The sequence below is a fragment of the Mobula hypostoma genome, chromosome 5 (assembly GCF_963921235.1).
Source record: "Mobula hypostoma chromosome 5, sMobHyp1.1, whole genome shotgun sequence".
NCBI classification, from domain to species: Eukaryota; Metazoa; Chordata; class Chondrichthyes; order Myliobatiformes; family Myliobatidae; genus Mobula; species Mobula hypostoma.
This window is the reverse complement of record NC_086101.1, coordinates 16,280,906-16,295,580: the sequence shown is the minus strand read 5'-3', so window position 1 is coordinate 16,295,580 and position 14,675 is coordinate 16,280,906. Positions and strand designations below refer to the sequence as shown.

Sequence of the window (14,675 nt, the reverse complement as noted above, 5' to 3'; positions counted from 1 at the left end):
ATGAATTAGTCTATGAACAAAATGCAAGACAATCTTTCCACTGTACCTCAGAACGGCTGCAGCTTTCTTCCCCAATGTCCACATCCTCCACCCTCCATTGCTGTTCCCTTGCATGATGTTACTGGGAGAGAAGGGCAGCAGAAGTGGGAAGGAAGCAAGGGTCGCAGGGCTGAAGGGCCTCTCGCGAGACGGCGCTGAGAAAGCAGCGAGGATCAGGTTCCTTCTGTTCCAGGGGAGCAAACCTCGGCTGGCCCTCTCTCACTAATCCTCCAATTTGCTTTGCAATCTTGCCGATTTTCTGCTACTGTGCTGGAGCCAGTGATTCCTGGGAATGGAGCGGGGGAGTAATTCTCTTCATCTGTTTATTGCAAGCCTCCCCCGCCACCCCGGCCTTGGAGCTCGGCAGGTGCTGGGAACCCAACCAAGAAGGCCGATCAACTTCTCAGGGAAAAGCTCAACCACGGCAGTGAGAGCAGTGCCCAGAGCTGCGGGAGGAGCTGGAGACGGGTAGGTTGGGAGGCCGGGCACCAGAGTGCTCCTCTCTCTCCACACCGTGAGTGTGACACGGAGAGATTGTAGTCCACCCCACCACAAACACACACCCTGACACGCTCTCTTTCCCTCTCGCACACTCACACCACAGCCTAATCAAAGCACATGCTCAGCCTCCACCACGTGCACACATACACACCCATTTGGGCACCACGGTAGTGTAGCGGTCAGCGCAGCACTATTTCAGCTTGGGACGTCGGAGTTCAGAGTTCATTTCTGGCATACTGTGTAAGGAGTCTCTGCATGTCCTCCTGGTGGGATGCTTGGGTTTTCCCCAGCTGTTCCAGTTTCCTCCCAAAGTCCAAAACCATACAGGGTAGGTTAATTGGTCATTGTAAATCATCCCAAGATTAGGTTAGGGGTAATTGGGGTTGTAGGGAGTCGCTGGGGCGGTGTGGCTAGAAGGGCTGGAAGGAGCTACTCTGTACAGTATCGCTAGATAAATAAAAAACAAATTTTGGCACACTCTAACACACACTCTTTCATTGAAATCCCTGAATGGCATACACAGTCCCTTACACACATTGTAACTAACACGTGTGCACCCGCAAATAAACTCTAAAAATGCCCATAGATAATGCACACACAGAAAACCAAACATGCACCCCCATCACAACTTTACAAAGCACTGGTTAGACCATACTCGGAGTACTGTGTGAGTTTCAGGGCACCAAACTATAGTGAGGATGTGATTGCACTGGAGAGGGTGCAGAAGAGACTCACCGAGATATAGTCTGGATTATAGGACTCTCGTTACGGGGAGAGATCAGATAGCCTGGGCTTGCTCTCCCTGGAATGAAGGAGTGCTCTGAAATTATAAGAGGTATATATAGGGTAGGTGGTCATAATCTTCTTTCCCTATGGTAGGGGAATCAAACCTGCAGATTTAAGATGTAAGGAAGGAGCTTCAAAGGGATTTTGGGGGCGGGGGAACCATGTTTTACTCAGAAAGGAGTTGCTATCTGGAAGACACTGCCAGAGGGGGTGGCAAAGCCAGATACAATCACTATGTTTAAGAGATATTTAGAGAATTAAGGTGAAACCCTCAAATGGACAAATGACAGTAGTGTGGATAGGCAAAATGGTTAGCATTGACACAATGGGCCGAAGGGAATGTTTCTGTTCTGTATGACGCTCTGATGTTGCCTCACTTATGGAAACAAACGCACAAAACTACTGCCTCTTTCACACACAGATGCAAAAATGGACACAAATAAATACAGACAGGCAGATATTCACAAATCACACTTCAGAGACATCCATGCTTAGACAGGCAGACAGAGAGCCAGACACACACACACACACACACACACACACACAGGGAGGAAGGCACAGAGGGGTCTATCAGGTGGGAGGAAGATCTATTGGCTTGACGGGTGATTCTCTGCTGAGATCAGACCTCTGCGTGGATCTCATCCTAACCTGCAGCCTGTCGTCTCCAGATTCCCGCTTCCCACCACCGAGCTCGAAAGACGTAGATTAAGTTCCCTCAGTGTGGTGATCTCCAGCGCTGGGGCTAGTCAGTGGGAGGGGGGGTGAGATGGGAATCTGTTTATGACCTGTAGGAGGACGCTGAATGGGATCATTTCTATTTCTGTCGGGACAGGCGACAGAGTTTCTGATGGCTCTGTGCCTGACTCACCCTGGCACTAAAACGGCTTGGTTCCACTAATGCTGCAAGGGACTGACCCGAACATCTGCAGTCCCAGGCTGTTCCACATTCAGTCACCCACCGTGTAATGTGGCTTCTGAAGCCTGCACAGCACGATCCCAGAAAGAGCTGGTGAACAAGTTAACCCGTTAGCTGGGCCGTATAAAAGGGCAGCTGTTACTAGGATGAGCTGTTGCTACCAAGAGCTTCCTGGAGTTGCTTTATCCTGTTGGACTTTGCCCTCCTGCTTGTCCTTCGGAGGTTATCACCAAAGGAGAAAATACCTCTTTAGCATTGGTCATTTTTAAAAGAATTCCTGGGATTTTCCAGGCCGGGGTGGGGGGGGGGGTACTTTTCATTTCAGGAGGCAAGCCGGGAATCTTGTTGCCGTCTCCCGGTCGCCTCAGCGTTCTGGTTCAACCGGATCCACAGCATGCAAGCTGGGATGGTGCGTTCCCAAAGGAACTGTAGCGTAGCAGTCGGCCTAACACTATTTCAGCATCGGCCGCAGTCTGCAAGGAGGTTGTACATTCTCCCTGTAACCACATGGGTTTCCTCCGGATGCTCTGGTGTCCTCCCAAATTCCAAAGACTTATGGTTAGAAGGTTAACTGGTCACAAGGGTGTACTTGGCTGGTGCGAGCTTGTTGGGTCTGTAACCTTGCTGTCTCTCTGAATATTATATCTGAATATTTATATATATATAAAATATGTATATACGTACGATGTGCACCCAAGGAGGGTGCCCATCAATTCCTACACCCCTCTCCAGTCCACTCCCCTCCGAGACCCCATGTGAGTCATCTACCATAAAATCTAGTGCATAAATCACCCACCAGTCTAACCCCCAACCCTCAGCACCATTAACCCATCCCATTGCCCAACTCCTGATGGCTTGGCTTTCAGCAGACCACATCTCCTGGACTTTAAAAACATTTAATTCCCCCCTTCCCCCAGTGCATTTTTGGTACAATTTGTTATGTTTCATGATTCATTGATTTCCTATGGAGGCAACATGTAAACTCAGACACTGACTGGCAAATAGGATTTAGATTATACCAAGGCTAATTCATTTGATGTACTCTCCAGCATATAATTCGCACCAGTGTATAGGTTGCACCTGTGTATAAACTGGAGTGTTAGCTGCACCCCCACCTTATTGGCTGCTTCCAAAGATAGCCAGAATGTAGGCTTTTACAGAACGAAGTTTCCAAAGGGTGAGGCGGGGGGAAGCTGGGGGGAGGGAGGTAGTTGTCAGAGGGAAGCTGAGGGAGGGAGGTAGATGTCAGGGGGAAGTGAGGAAGGGAGGTAGTTGACAGGGAAAAACTGAGGGGAGGAAGGTAGTTGTTAGATTGTGGGGGGGTGGGGGGGGGTAGACCCTGTTGGTGGCCGAAGTTGCACGGTGGTAGTCTGATCCTGTGTCTGTCTCGGTCACTGCCTCGTGAATGCACTTTGGGGCTGTCACCACATGACCATGTTTCCTTATGATGAGGAAAGAGGCCATTCAGTCCATCATGTCAATGCGGACTCTGCTCCCCCACTGGTTTTCCTCATAACCCATTCTCCCCACAATCCCATCAACTCACCCCAGATTTGACTCCTCACTAGGGGCAATTTGCAATAGATGATGAACTCAGCAGCCCACAAGCCTTTGGTATGTGCAAGGAAACGGGAGGAATGATTGAAGGGGGTACCCACACACTTACATTTCAAATTTCAAAGAAAATTGATTATCTAAGTATGTGGTATATGTTACCATATTCTACCTTGAGATTCATTTTCTTGTAGGCATTTACAAGAATAAAAGAAATACAATAGAATTTATGAAAAACTATACTATGCATACATGAAGATGGCAAACAGCCAATGTGCAAAAGAAGACAAAGTGTGCAAATCAAAAATTTAACACTGAGAACGTGAGTTGTAGAGTCCTTGAGAGTGAGTGTGTCGGTTGTGGAATCAGTTCAGAGTTGTGGCGTGTGAAGTTGTCCACACCAGTTCAGCAGCCTGATAATTGTAGGATAATAACTGTTCCTGAGCCTGGTGGTGTGGGACCCGAGGCTCCTGTACCTCCTGCCCGATGTTAGGAGTGAGAAGAGGGATGCTGATGGTCTGTAATGATGGATGCCCGCACCTCACAAAGAAAGCGAAGGAGGTCAGGATCAAACCTTTAAGAAAGGCAGGAAGATGCCACTGAAATTCCTCCTTGGCCCTTTCCAATTCTCCTCCTCTCCCCATCCTTCACACATGCAGCAAATTGGCTTCAGTCCCTGTCTTTTATAATGGTCTCAAAACAGCTCTTTAATTCACTTTATTGGCAACCACAGCCAGCTTTTATGGGTGGGAGATTTCTTCCACTGCCTGTGCCAACACTTGTGTGCTCACAATGTCCTCTAACTAAGATGAAGGTCAGTGTCCCAGCACAAAAGGAGATCTCTCTCTCCCCACACCACTGGCCAATCAATTCACCTTCAAAAACACCATGGTTACATCTGCCCCCTCGTCTCTCATGTTAAAGTGAAGAAAATGGGCCCCACTCTCAGTTTGTTACTTCCTAACTTTGACTCCCAAACTAACTAAACTCAGGGTCAAAGTAAAATTTATTATCAGCATTACCAAATACTACTTAGAGATTCATTTTCTTGCACACGTTTACAGGAAAATAAAGAAATGAAGATAATTTGTGCAAAGATTCAAAGTATATTTATTGCCGAAGTATGAATGCAATACACAATACAGAGAACGCGAGTTGTGGAGCCCTTGAAAGTGAATCTGTAGGTTGTGGAATCAGTTCCGAGTTAGGGTCATAACTGTCCCTGAACATGGTGATGCAGGATCTAAGGCTCCTGAACTCAGTAAAAATAGAACACAACTCCCAGCGCCCTCCCCACCACTGATGTTACATGTTCTGAATCAACTCATTCCCTGTCCCACCTCTAATTATCTCTCTCATGCCGTCTCCCCCCGCCCACCCCTCCCTCTGTCCCAAACACCGAGGGTTAAATTTACCACAGGGGGCAGTGCTAAATGAGGAATGTGTTACTGACAGGCCCCAGTAAGATTAACCAGAGCAGCTGCTGAGAAGAGACAGAAACATTAACCATTGCCAGAGCTGCATTTTGACTTTTCTTGGAATCCCATTAATAACTAGCAAATGAATTCGCAAGTAGGAAAACAATCAGAACGTTACCATGTGCTGCATGGGAAGTTGAATGCAAAGGTAAGGAAGACTATTCCTTATTTATATAAGGCACTGGGTTGTGTCCACATCACAATCAGAATGAGGGTTATTACCACTGATGTATGGCGTGATATTTATTGTTTTGCAGCAAGACTTAAAAATTACTACAGGTAACAAAACTAAGTAGAGGAAGAGCAAAGTAGTGTTCATAGACCATTTAGAAACTTGATGGCAACGGGGAAGAAACTGTTCCTGATTCATTAAGTGTGGGTCGTCAGGCTTCTGTGCCTCTTCCCTGATGGCAGTAATAAGGAGAGGGCACGTCCCAGATGCCAAGTGTCCTTAATGATGGATGCCACCTTCTCGGGGCACTGCCTCGATAATGGTAAAGTACTGTGTACAGTAACATGAGGAATTCTGCAGAGGCTGGAAATTCAAGCCACACACATCAAAGTTGCTGGTGAACGCAGCAGGCCAGGCAGCATCTCTAGGAAGAGGTACAGTCGACGTTTCGGGCCGAGACCCTTCGTCAGGACTAACTGAAAGAAGAGTGAGTAAGGGATTTGAAAGTGGGAGGGGGAGGGGGAGATCCAAAATGATAGGAGAAGACAGGAGGGGGAGGGATGGAGCCAAGAGCTGGACAGGTGATCGGCAAAAGGGATATGAGAGGATCATGGGACGGGAGGCCCAGGGAGAAGGAAAACGGGGAGGGGGAAAAAAAAACAAACAAACCCAGAGGATGAGCAAAGGGTATAGTCAGAGGGACAGGGGCAGAAAAAGGAGAGAGAGAGAAAGAATGTGTGTATATAAATAAATAACGGATGGAGTACGAGGGGGAGGTGGGGCATTAGCGGAAGTTTGAGAAGTCAATGTTCATGCCATCAGGTTGGAGGCTACCCAGACGGAATATAAGGTGTTGTTCCTCCAACCTGAATGTGGCTTCATCTTTACAGTAGAGGAGGCCGTAGATAGACATATCAGAATGGGACTGGGATGTGGAATTAAAATGTGTAGCCACTGGGAGATCCTGCTTTCTACTGTGTACAGTGTTGGTCTCCAGGCGGAATTTATCAAATGCGCTGGAAACAGTCCAGAGAAGGTTCACTTGATACCTAGAATGGGAAGTTGGGCTTAAAAGGAAAGGAAGGACAGGACTTTTGCACTGTGGAAGGAACTAACAGTATACCGGCAGTTTGAGAGTGTCAGGGGGCAAAAGTGAGTGGAGTTGCCATTACTAGGGAGAAGGTGCTTGGAAAACTGAAAGGTCTGAAAGTAGATAAATCACCTGGACCAGATGATGTACAACCTAGGCTTCTGAAAAAGGCGGCTGAAAACATTATGGAATCATTAATAATGATCTTTGAAGAATCAGTAGATTTTAGCATGGTTCCGGAGTACTGGAAAATTGTAAGTGTTACTCCACTCTTCAAGAAGAGAGACAGGCAGAAGAAAGAAAATAAATTATAGGCCAGTTAGTCTGACCTCAGTGATTGGGAAGATGCTGGAGTCGATTGTGAGGGATGTGGTTTTGAGGTACTTGAAGGTAAATGATAAAATAGACCAAAGTCAGTATGGTTTCCTTAAGGAAAAATCTTCCCTGACAAATCTGTTGGAATTCTTTTAAGAAATAACAAGCAGGATAGGCAAAGGACAGATGGCGTGTACTGTACTTGGAATTTCTGAAGGTCTTTGACAAGATCTCACAAATGAGGCTGCTTAACAAATTAAGAGTCCATGGTATTACAGGAAAGATTCTAGCATGGATAGCGCACTGGCTGATTGGCAGGAGGGAAAGTGTGTGAATAAAGAGAGCATTTTCTGACTGGCTGCCTAGGGGTCTGTGCTGGGACCATATCTTTTTGTGTTATTTGTCATAATTCGGATGATGTGATTGAGGGCTTTGTGGCCAAATCTGTGGACGATATGAAGAAAGGTGGAGGGGCAGGTAGTGTTGAGGAAGCAGACAGGCTACAGGAGGACTGAAGACAGATTAGGAGAATGGGCAAAGAAATGGCAGATGGAATGCATCGTCAGGGAATGTGTAGCCATGCACTTTGGTAGAAGAAATAAAAGTGTGGAATATTTTCTAAATGTAGAGAAAATTCAAAGATCTGAGGCACAAAGGGATTTGGGAGTCCTCGTACAGGATTCCCTGAAAGTTAATTTGCAGGTTGAGTCTGTGGTGAGTAAGGAAAATGGAATGTTAGCATTTCTTTTTGTGAGAACTAGAATATAAAAGCAAGGATGTAATGTTGAGGCTTTATAAGTCACAGGTGAGGCCTCACTTGGAGTATTGTGAGCAGATCTGGGCCCCTTATCTAAGGAACGGTGTGCTGACGTTGGAGAAGGTTCAAAGGAGGTTCACAATAAGGATTCCAGGATTAAGAGGCTTATAATATGAAGAGTGTTTAATGGCTCTGGGCCTGTACTCACTGGAATTCAGAAGAATGATGGGGATGTCACTGAAACCTATCAAATGTTGAAAGGCCTGGATCAAGTGGGTGTGGAGAGGATGTTTCCTATCATGGGGAGTGTAACACTAGAGGACTCAGCCTCAGAATAGAGGGGTGTCTATTTAGAACGGAGATGAGGAAGAATTCTTTTGCCAGAGAATAGCGAAGCTGTGTAATTTGTTGCTGCAGATGGTTGTGGATGCATAGTCATTAGGTACATTTAAGACAACGGTTGATAGATTCTTGGTTAGTTAGGACGTAAATGAATATGGGGAGATTGGGGCAGAGAGGGAAATGAACTAGCCATGATGAAGTGGCAGAGCAGACTTGATGGGCCAAACAGCCTACTTATAGGGCTTGGAATTTATGAGGGGCATTTGATGGCTGAGGGTCTGTGCTTACTTGAATGGGGAGGGGGGGAATCTCTTGAAACCTACTGAATATTGAAAGGCCTGAATGGAGTGGATGTGGAGAGGATGCTTCCAATAGTGGGGGAGTCGAGGACCAGAGGGCACAGCCTCAGAATAGAAGGACGTCCCTTTAGGATGGAGATGAGGAATTTCTTTAGCCATAAGGTGGTGAATCTGTGGAATTCTTTGCCACAGACAGCTGGGAAGACCAAGTCATTGCACATATTTAAAGTGGACATTGATAAGTTCTTGATTACTGAGGTCAGAATCAGGTTAAATATCACTGGCATATGTCATTAACTTTGTTGCTTCATATAGGTTTATTTGTGTCAAAGGTTACGGGGAGAAGGCAGGAGAATCTGGTTGAGAGGAATAATAAATCAACCATGATGGAATGGTGAAGCAGACCTGATGGGCCAAATGGCCTAGTTTTGTGATCTTATGGGATTTAGAAAAATGAAAAGTGACCTGATTAAAACATCTCAGATCTTGAGGGTCTTGACAGGGTGGGCATCAAGAGGCTGTTGCTCTTGTGGGATAGTTTGGAATTGGTTGGGGAGGGGTGTCGCTGTTTGAACTCAAGGATTGCCCAGTTAAGATAGAGATGTGGTGAAACTAACTCTTTTGAAGTGGCTTGAATCTTTGGAACAATACACAATAAATGGTGGAGGAACTGAGCAGGTCAGGCAGCATCTATGTAGAGATGGAAACAGTCAAGGCTTTGGATTGAGACACCTCATCAGGACATTTTACATTGACTGTTTATTCTTCTTGAAGAAGCTACCTGACCTGCAGACTTTCTCTAGCACCTTTTGTGCATTGCTCAAAATATCCAGTATCTGCAGAATCTCATGTGTCTTGAATCTTCGGAGCTCTCTTCCTTAAAGGGAAGTTGAGTGCCGGAAAACACTTAGGAGATCAATCCTTGGTCAGGATGGAGGTTAGAGGTTTGTGGGTTAACAAGGGATGTGGAGTTGAGGTTACAGTCAGAGGAGCCAGGTTCTTCTCTTCAGTGGCTGGGGCAGGTTTGATGGGCCGAATGGCTCCTAATTTGTACATTTGTGTGTTAACTCGGAAAGTTAGATCGGTTGTTGCGTGCTTGTTTTTGCAAGGCCCTGGTCGTAAATGAGGTGCTGATGCTGGGGATTGGGAAGGACTGGGAATCCTCTCTCTAATAAGCAATGGCTTGCGGTTAATCATGGAATGATCAGGAAAAATTTGGAATTGTTGGTAGATATTTGCAGAAGAGAAGCTTGGTCTTTCCCTCCATAACCCTCCAACCCACTGCAGTCCTCTCTCTTCCTCCTCCTCCACCTGTTATCCCCCCAATTCCCATCCTCTCCCCTCCCCTTCACACATCCCTTTGTTCTCATGCCTCCACAACTCCTCTCCTTCCCTCTCTATCCACAGAGAGAGCAAGACCCTCAGTTGCCCTCTCCTCCCCTCCACTACCCTTCACACCCCTCCGCTTAAACCTATCCCCTCCATTCCCTGCACACTTTGTTTCACCCAAGACTCCTCCAATCTGCACCCTTTCCCAATCCCACTTAATCCCCATACCACTCCTCTGCTACTTCCTCCATTCTGCCCAGAGCCCTCTATTTCATACCCCTCTCCTACTACCTTCTCCCTGCCCATGCCACTCCACACTCCCCTTCCTAAACCCACCCTACCCTCAAACCCCCATTTTCTCTCCCCACCCTATTCTCCCTCCCTAACCTATGCCACTCACTTCACCCTCCCTCCCCTATCACACCCTACCCCAAGCGATTCTCCCGTCCTCCCCTACCTCACCCTATTTTCCCTCCCTACCCCACCCTTTTCTCCCGTCCCATATTCTCACTTCCTCCCCTCCCTACCCTATGCCATCCAATTCCTCCTACCCTACCCTACCCCACCCCATACTATTCTATCTCCGTCTCCTCTCTCACTCCACCCTATTCTCCCTCCCTACCCTACCCTACCCTACCCCACCCCACCCCACCCCAACCCGCTTTACTTCTGTGGGAATTCCGTCAGGCCTTACGTGCCCAGCAAGATCCCACTATGATAGTAGGGAAATTCCGGTAGAACCTATGGGAGAGGATGTGGTGGTAAATCCCATTTTCCCCTTTTCCCCTCCCGACCCTACCCTGCCACCACTTTACGTGAGAGCGGCTGAGACTGTTCGGACACCTTTAATCCCCACACGTCCCTTCCTGGGCTACTCACTTCCTACAGGCTTCCGGTCTCGGTCGATGGTGGCGGCCTTTCCCTCGAACCCGTCCCGGTCCACGCCCGTGGGAACAAGAATATCCCGAGATTCCCGGCTGGCTCTCCGGCGAGGAAGGGGTTAACGTGGAGCCGCGCATCAATTCCACATTAGTCCTTGACGATGCTGTCGAGTAACCCCGGCGTCCCCGAAGGCCGGTCCGGGAAATCAATGCAGTCTGTTCCTCGAGGCCCTGATTGCATCTAGAATAGCTGCTGATTCACCAATATTCCCGGGCGTCTCCACATTGATTGCTATCGAATTGGCCAGACAGAGCGTTATGCTCGTAAATCTGGTCATCTGCTCTGCTCCGAACACCCGCTTCTCCCGGAAAGTGTGGAAGGCACCCCGATGGTTCCCAGCAGTGGAAATCACTCGGCAGGTTTTCCCGCTTGTACGGGCTTTGGGAGTGGGAGTGGGGGTAGGGAGAAGGTACCCCACTGTCTCTGTAACTCCCCGCTGGACTTCCAACCCCCCTGCTCGTCCCATCCCTCGGGGAGGGTCGCCAGCACGCTGGAAGCGGTTCAGAGACTCGCATGGATCGACTGCGGGAACGGCCAGTTGTACAGGGCTGAGCTTCTGGTAGTGGAGTTCGGAAGAGTCGCAATTAAAATATATCAGACCCCGTAGAACGGGTGAAGACAAGACGTTTACCTCCCCCCACCCCAGACACACACACACACACTTCGTGGGAGAGGATGCAACTGTTCAAAATCCCAAGGGGTCCCCACTTTACCTAAGACATAGGGCGAGGTTCTCTCACAGAGAAAAACACAAAATGCTGGAGGAACTCAGTCGGTCAGGCGGCATCGACGGAGCGGAATAAGCAGTCAACATTTCTGGCAGAGACCCTTCATCGGGACTAGGAAGGAAGAAGCCAGAATACATATGTCTATCCTGAAGCTTAAATCTTCTCTTCAAAGGCAGTTCAGTGAGACTCCCACCCTCTGCCCCCCACCCCCACCCCCACCCACGGTGATCTCTGCTGTTCATGACTATGTCAGGAGCCTGACTGAATTTTTTGAGAATGTGACTAGACACATTGATGAAGGTAGAGCAGTACATGTGCATATCGATTTCAGCAAGGCATTTGACAAGGTAACCCATGCCAGTCTTATTGAGAAAGTAAGGAGGCATGGGATCCAAGAGGACATTGCTTTGTGGATCCAGAACTGGCTTGCCCACAGAAGGCAAAGAGTGGTTGTAGACGGGTCATATTCTGCATGGAGGCCGGTGACCAGTGGTGTACCACAGGGATCTGTTCTGGGACCCCTACTCTTTGTGATTTTTATAAATGACCTGGATGAGGAAGTGGTGGGATGGGTTAGTAAATTTGCTGATGACACAAAGGTTGGGTGTGTTGTGGATAGTGTGGAGGGCTGTCAGAGGTTACAGTGGGACATTGATAGGATGCAAAACTGGGCTGAGAAGTGGCAGATGGAGTAAAACCTAGATAAGTGAGAGGTGGTTCATTTTGATAGGTCAAATATGATGGCAGAATATAGCATTAATGGTAAGACTCTTGGCAGTGTGTAGGAGCAAAGGGATCGTAGGGTCCGAGTCCATTGGACACTCAAGGATGCTGTGCAGGTTGACTCTATGGTTAAGAAGGCATACGGTGCATTGGCCTTCATCAATCATGGGATTGAGTTTAGGAGCGGAGAGGTAATGTTGCAGGTATATAGGACTCTGGTCAGACCCCACTTGGAGTACTGTGCTCAGTTCCGGTCGCCTCACTACAGGAAGGATGTGGAGATGTTGTCTGGATTGGGGAGCATACCTTATGAGAACAGGTTGAGTAAACTCGGCCTTTTCTCCTTGGAGCAACAGAGGATGAGTGGTGACCTGATAAAGGTGTATAAGATGATGAGAGGCAGTAATCATGTGGATAGTCAGAGGCCTCTTCCCAGGGCTGAAGTGGCTAGCATGAGAGGGCACAGTTTTAAGGTGCTTGGAAGTAGGTACAGAGGAGATGTTAGGGGTAAGTTTTTTACGCAGAGTGTAGTGAGTGCGTGGGATGGGCTGCCGGCAACGGTGGTGGAGGCGGACACAATAGGGTCTTTTAAGACACTGCTGGACAGGTAAATGGAGCTCAGAATAATAGAGGCCTATAGGTAACCCTTGGTAATTTCTAAGGTTAGGACATGTTCGGCACAGCTTTGTGGACCAAAGGGCTTGTATTGTGCTGTAGGTTTCCTACGTGTTCACCCAGACTCTCAAAGTTCAAAATTAAATCTATTATCCAAGTCCATGCATGTTACCATATTCTAACTTGAAATTCATTTCCTTACGGGCATTCACAAATGTACAAATAAGCGCAATAGAATCAATTAAAGACTGCACTTAGCAAGACTGACAAACAACCATTGTTTTCCTCACCTATCACCTCCCAGCATCACCCCTCCTCTCCTACCCATCCACCTTCCCCCTCACCTGGTCTCGCTTATTACCTGTCAGCTCTTTCTCCTCCTCCCCTACCTGCTTACTCCCCTTTCCTTTCCAGTCCTGATGAAGCGGAACGTTGACTTTTTATTCCTCTTCATTGATGCTGCCTGTCCTGCTGAGTTCCCTAGGCATTTTGTGTGTGTTGTTCTGGATTTCCAGCATCAGCAGGATCTCTTGTGTTCTCTCCCAGAGGACCGTGATTCCTTGGAATGCACAGTCATACAGCATGGAGTCAGGCCCTTTGGCTCCACTGGTCTACACCGACCAAGATCCCCCATCCAAGCAAGTCTCATTGATCAGTATTTGGCCCATAACCATTTCAACCCTTTCTTACCTATATACCAGTCCCAGTCCTTTCAAAGCTGTTATCATACGTGCCTCAACCACTTCATCCACCAGCTTTTTCCGTGTGTGTGTGTGTGTGTGTGTGTGTGTGTGTGTGCGCGCGCGCCCAGGAGAGAGGCATCGGAGTCTGTGCTGCCCCCGAGTGTTCACTTGGCAGAAGACAAGCCACATTGTTTTCTGCTGGAGACTGCTGCGACATTCACGGACTCAGGGTCTTGGACTATATATCGTTCTATGACTGTATTTTACTGTTATCTTATATGTGCCTTGTGCTGTGTGTGACTGTTGGTAATGTGTTTTGCATCATGGCCCAAGAGAAACACTGTTTTGTTTGTCTTTATTCATAGGTATTCATGTGCCAATGATATTAAACATGATTCTGATGATTGAATGACAATTAAACTTAAACTTGAACTTAGATAAGATCTTTGTACACAAAAGTTGTCCCTCGGGTTCCTTTTAAGTCTTTCTTCTCTCACCTTAAATCTATACCATCTAGTTCTTGGTTCTCCAGCCCTGGAAAACAGACCTTATTTACGCCTCTCAGGATTTTATACACCTCTATTAAATCACCTCTCAGTATCCTACACTGCTGAGAGAGAGACTACTTCTTCTTTAAAGGGCAGTCATAACAAAAACTTTGAATATTTTTAAGACAAAGGAAGATAGATTCTTGATAAGCGAGGGTTAGGGGAAGGTGAAAGGTCACTGCGGGCAATGGGTGAGGTAGGAATGTGGGATCCTGGCTCTATGAATGGTGGGTGAATAGCTGTTAAGTAAATCCAACCCAAACCCCAGTCAATGCCGTCTCCTAGCAACACCCAAGTATGGCAGGAAGCCAGCCTAGTTTAGATTGCAGAGGGACTACTGTGGATTCCTTTCTGTATCGATTCAGGTGGTTAAAAGGGTTCAGACTGAAGAGCTGTCTCAGACGCTACGGCGTTTTCAAGGGAGTTTGTGTTTCAGAGGGAAGTGGATTCGAGGGGTGGGGGAATGTTTAAAAGCATATGACCTAGTTTAGTAGGGAAAGTATTCCCAATGGTACTGGACATTGAGAGAGATTTCCAAAGTGCTGGGGTCCGGTATGGATGCTCAGAAAGGGACAGGAGAAGTGCTTTGAGGACAGGCATTGGAGTGGCTGTGGGAAAGGAGGGAGGGAGCTGGGGTCAGGGTGGTGCAGGAGTGAAGCTTGTTGAATGCTGGTACACCATGAATAGGTAGATGGAGAGAAGGGTGAGAGTGAGCCAAGTAGGAAGGGGAAGGAACAGGTGAGGGGGAGGGGGAGCATTCAGCAACCATCCCCTCCCCACCCCACTTCACTATTCAATGTTGCCTCTCCCGTCCCCCAGTGCTGATCTACTCATTAACCCCAAGTCTCAGATCCTTTT

General features: G+C 47.6%; 1 protein-coding gene across 4 annotated transcripts in view; it reads left to right on the top strand.

The window, feature by feature from the left end:
* The window catches only part of LOC134346638 (discoidin domain-containing receptor 2-like), a 146,443-nt gene that overhangs the window by 13,120 nt on the left and 118,648 nt on the right, over positions 1-14,675 (top strand). The window contains exon 1 of one of the 4 annotated variants that reach the window (XM_063048112.1): positions 5,401-5,422. The exons of 2 other annotated variants lie outside the window; for them this stretch is intronic. The gene's annotated coding sequence lies outside the window, so the exon portion shown is untranslated. Of the gene's footprint in view, positions 1-5,400; positions 5,423-5,914; positions 5,934-14,675 lie in introns of those variants that run through there. One more of the 4 variants, XM_063048115.1, reaches the window with a different exon arrangement.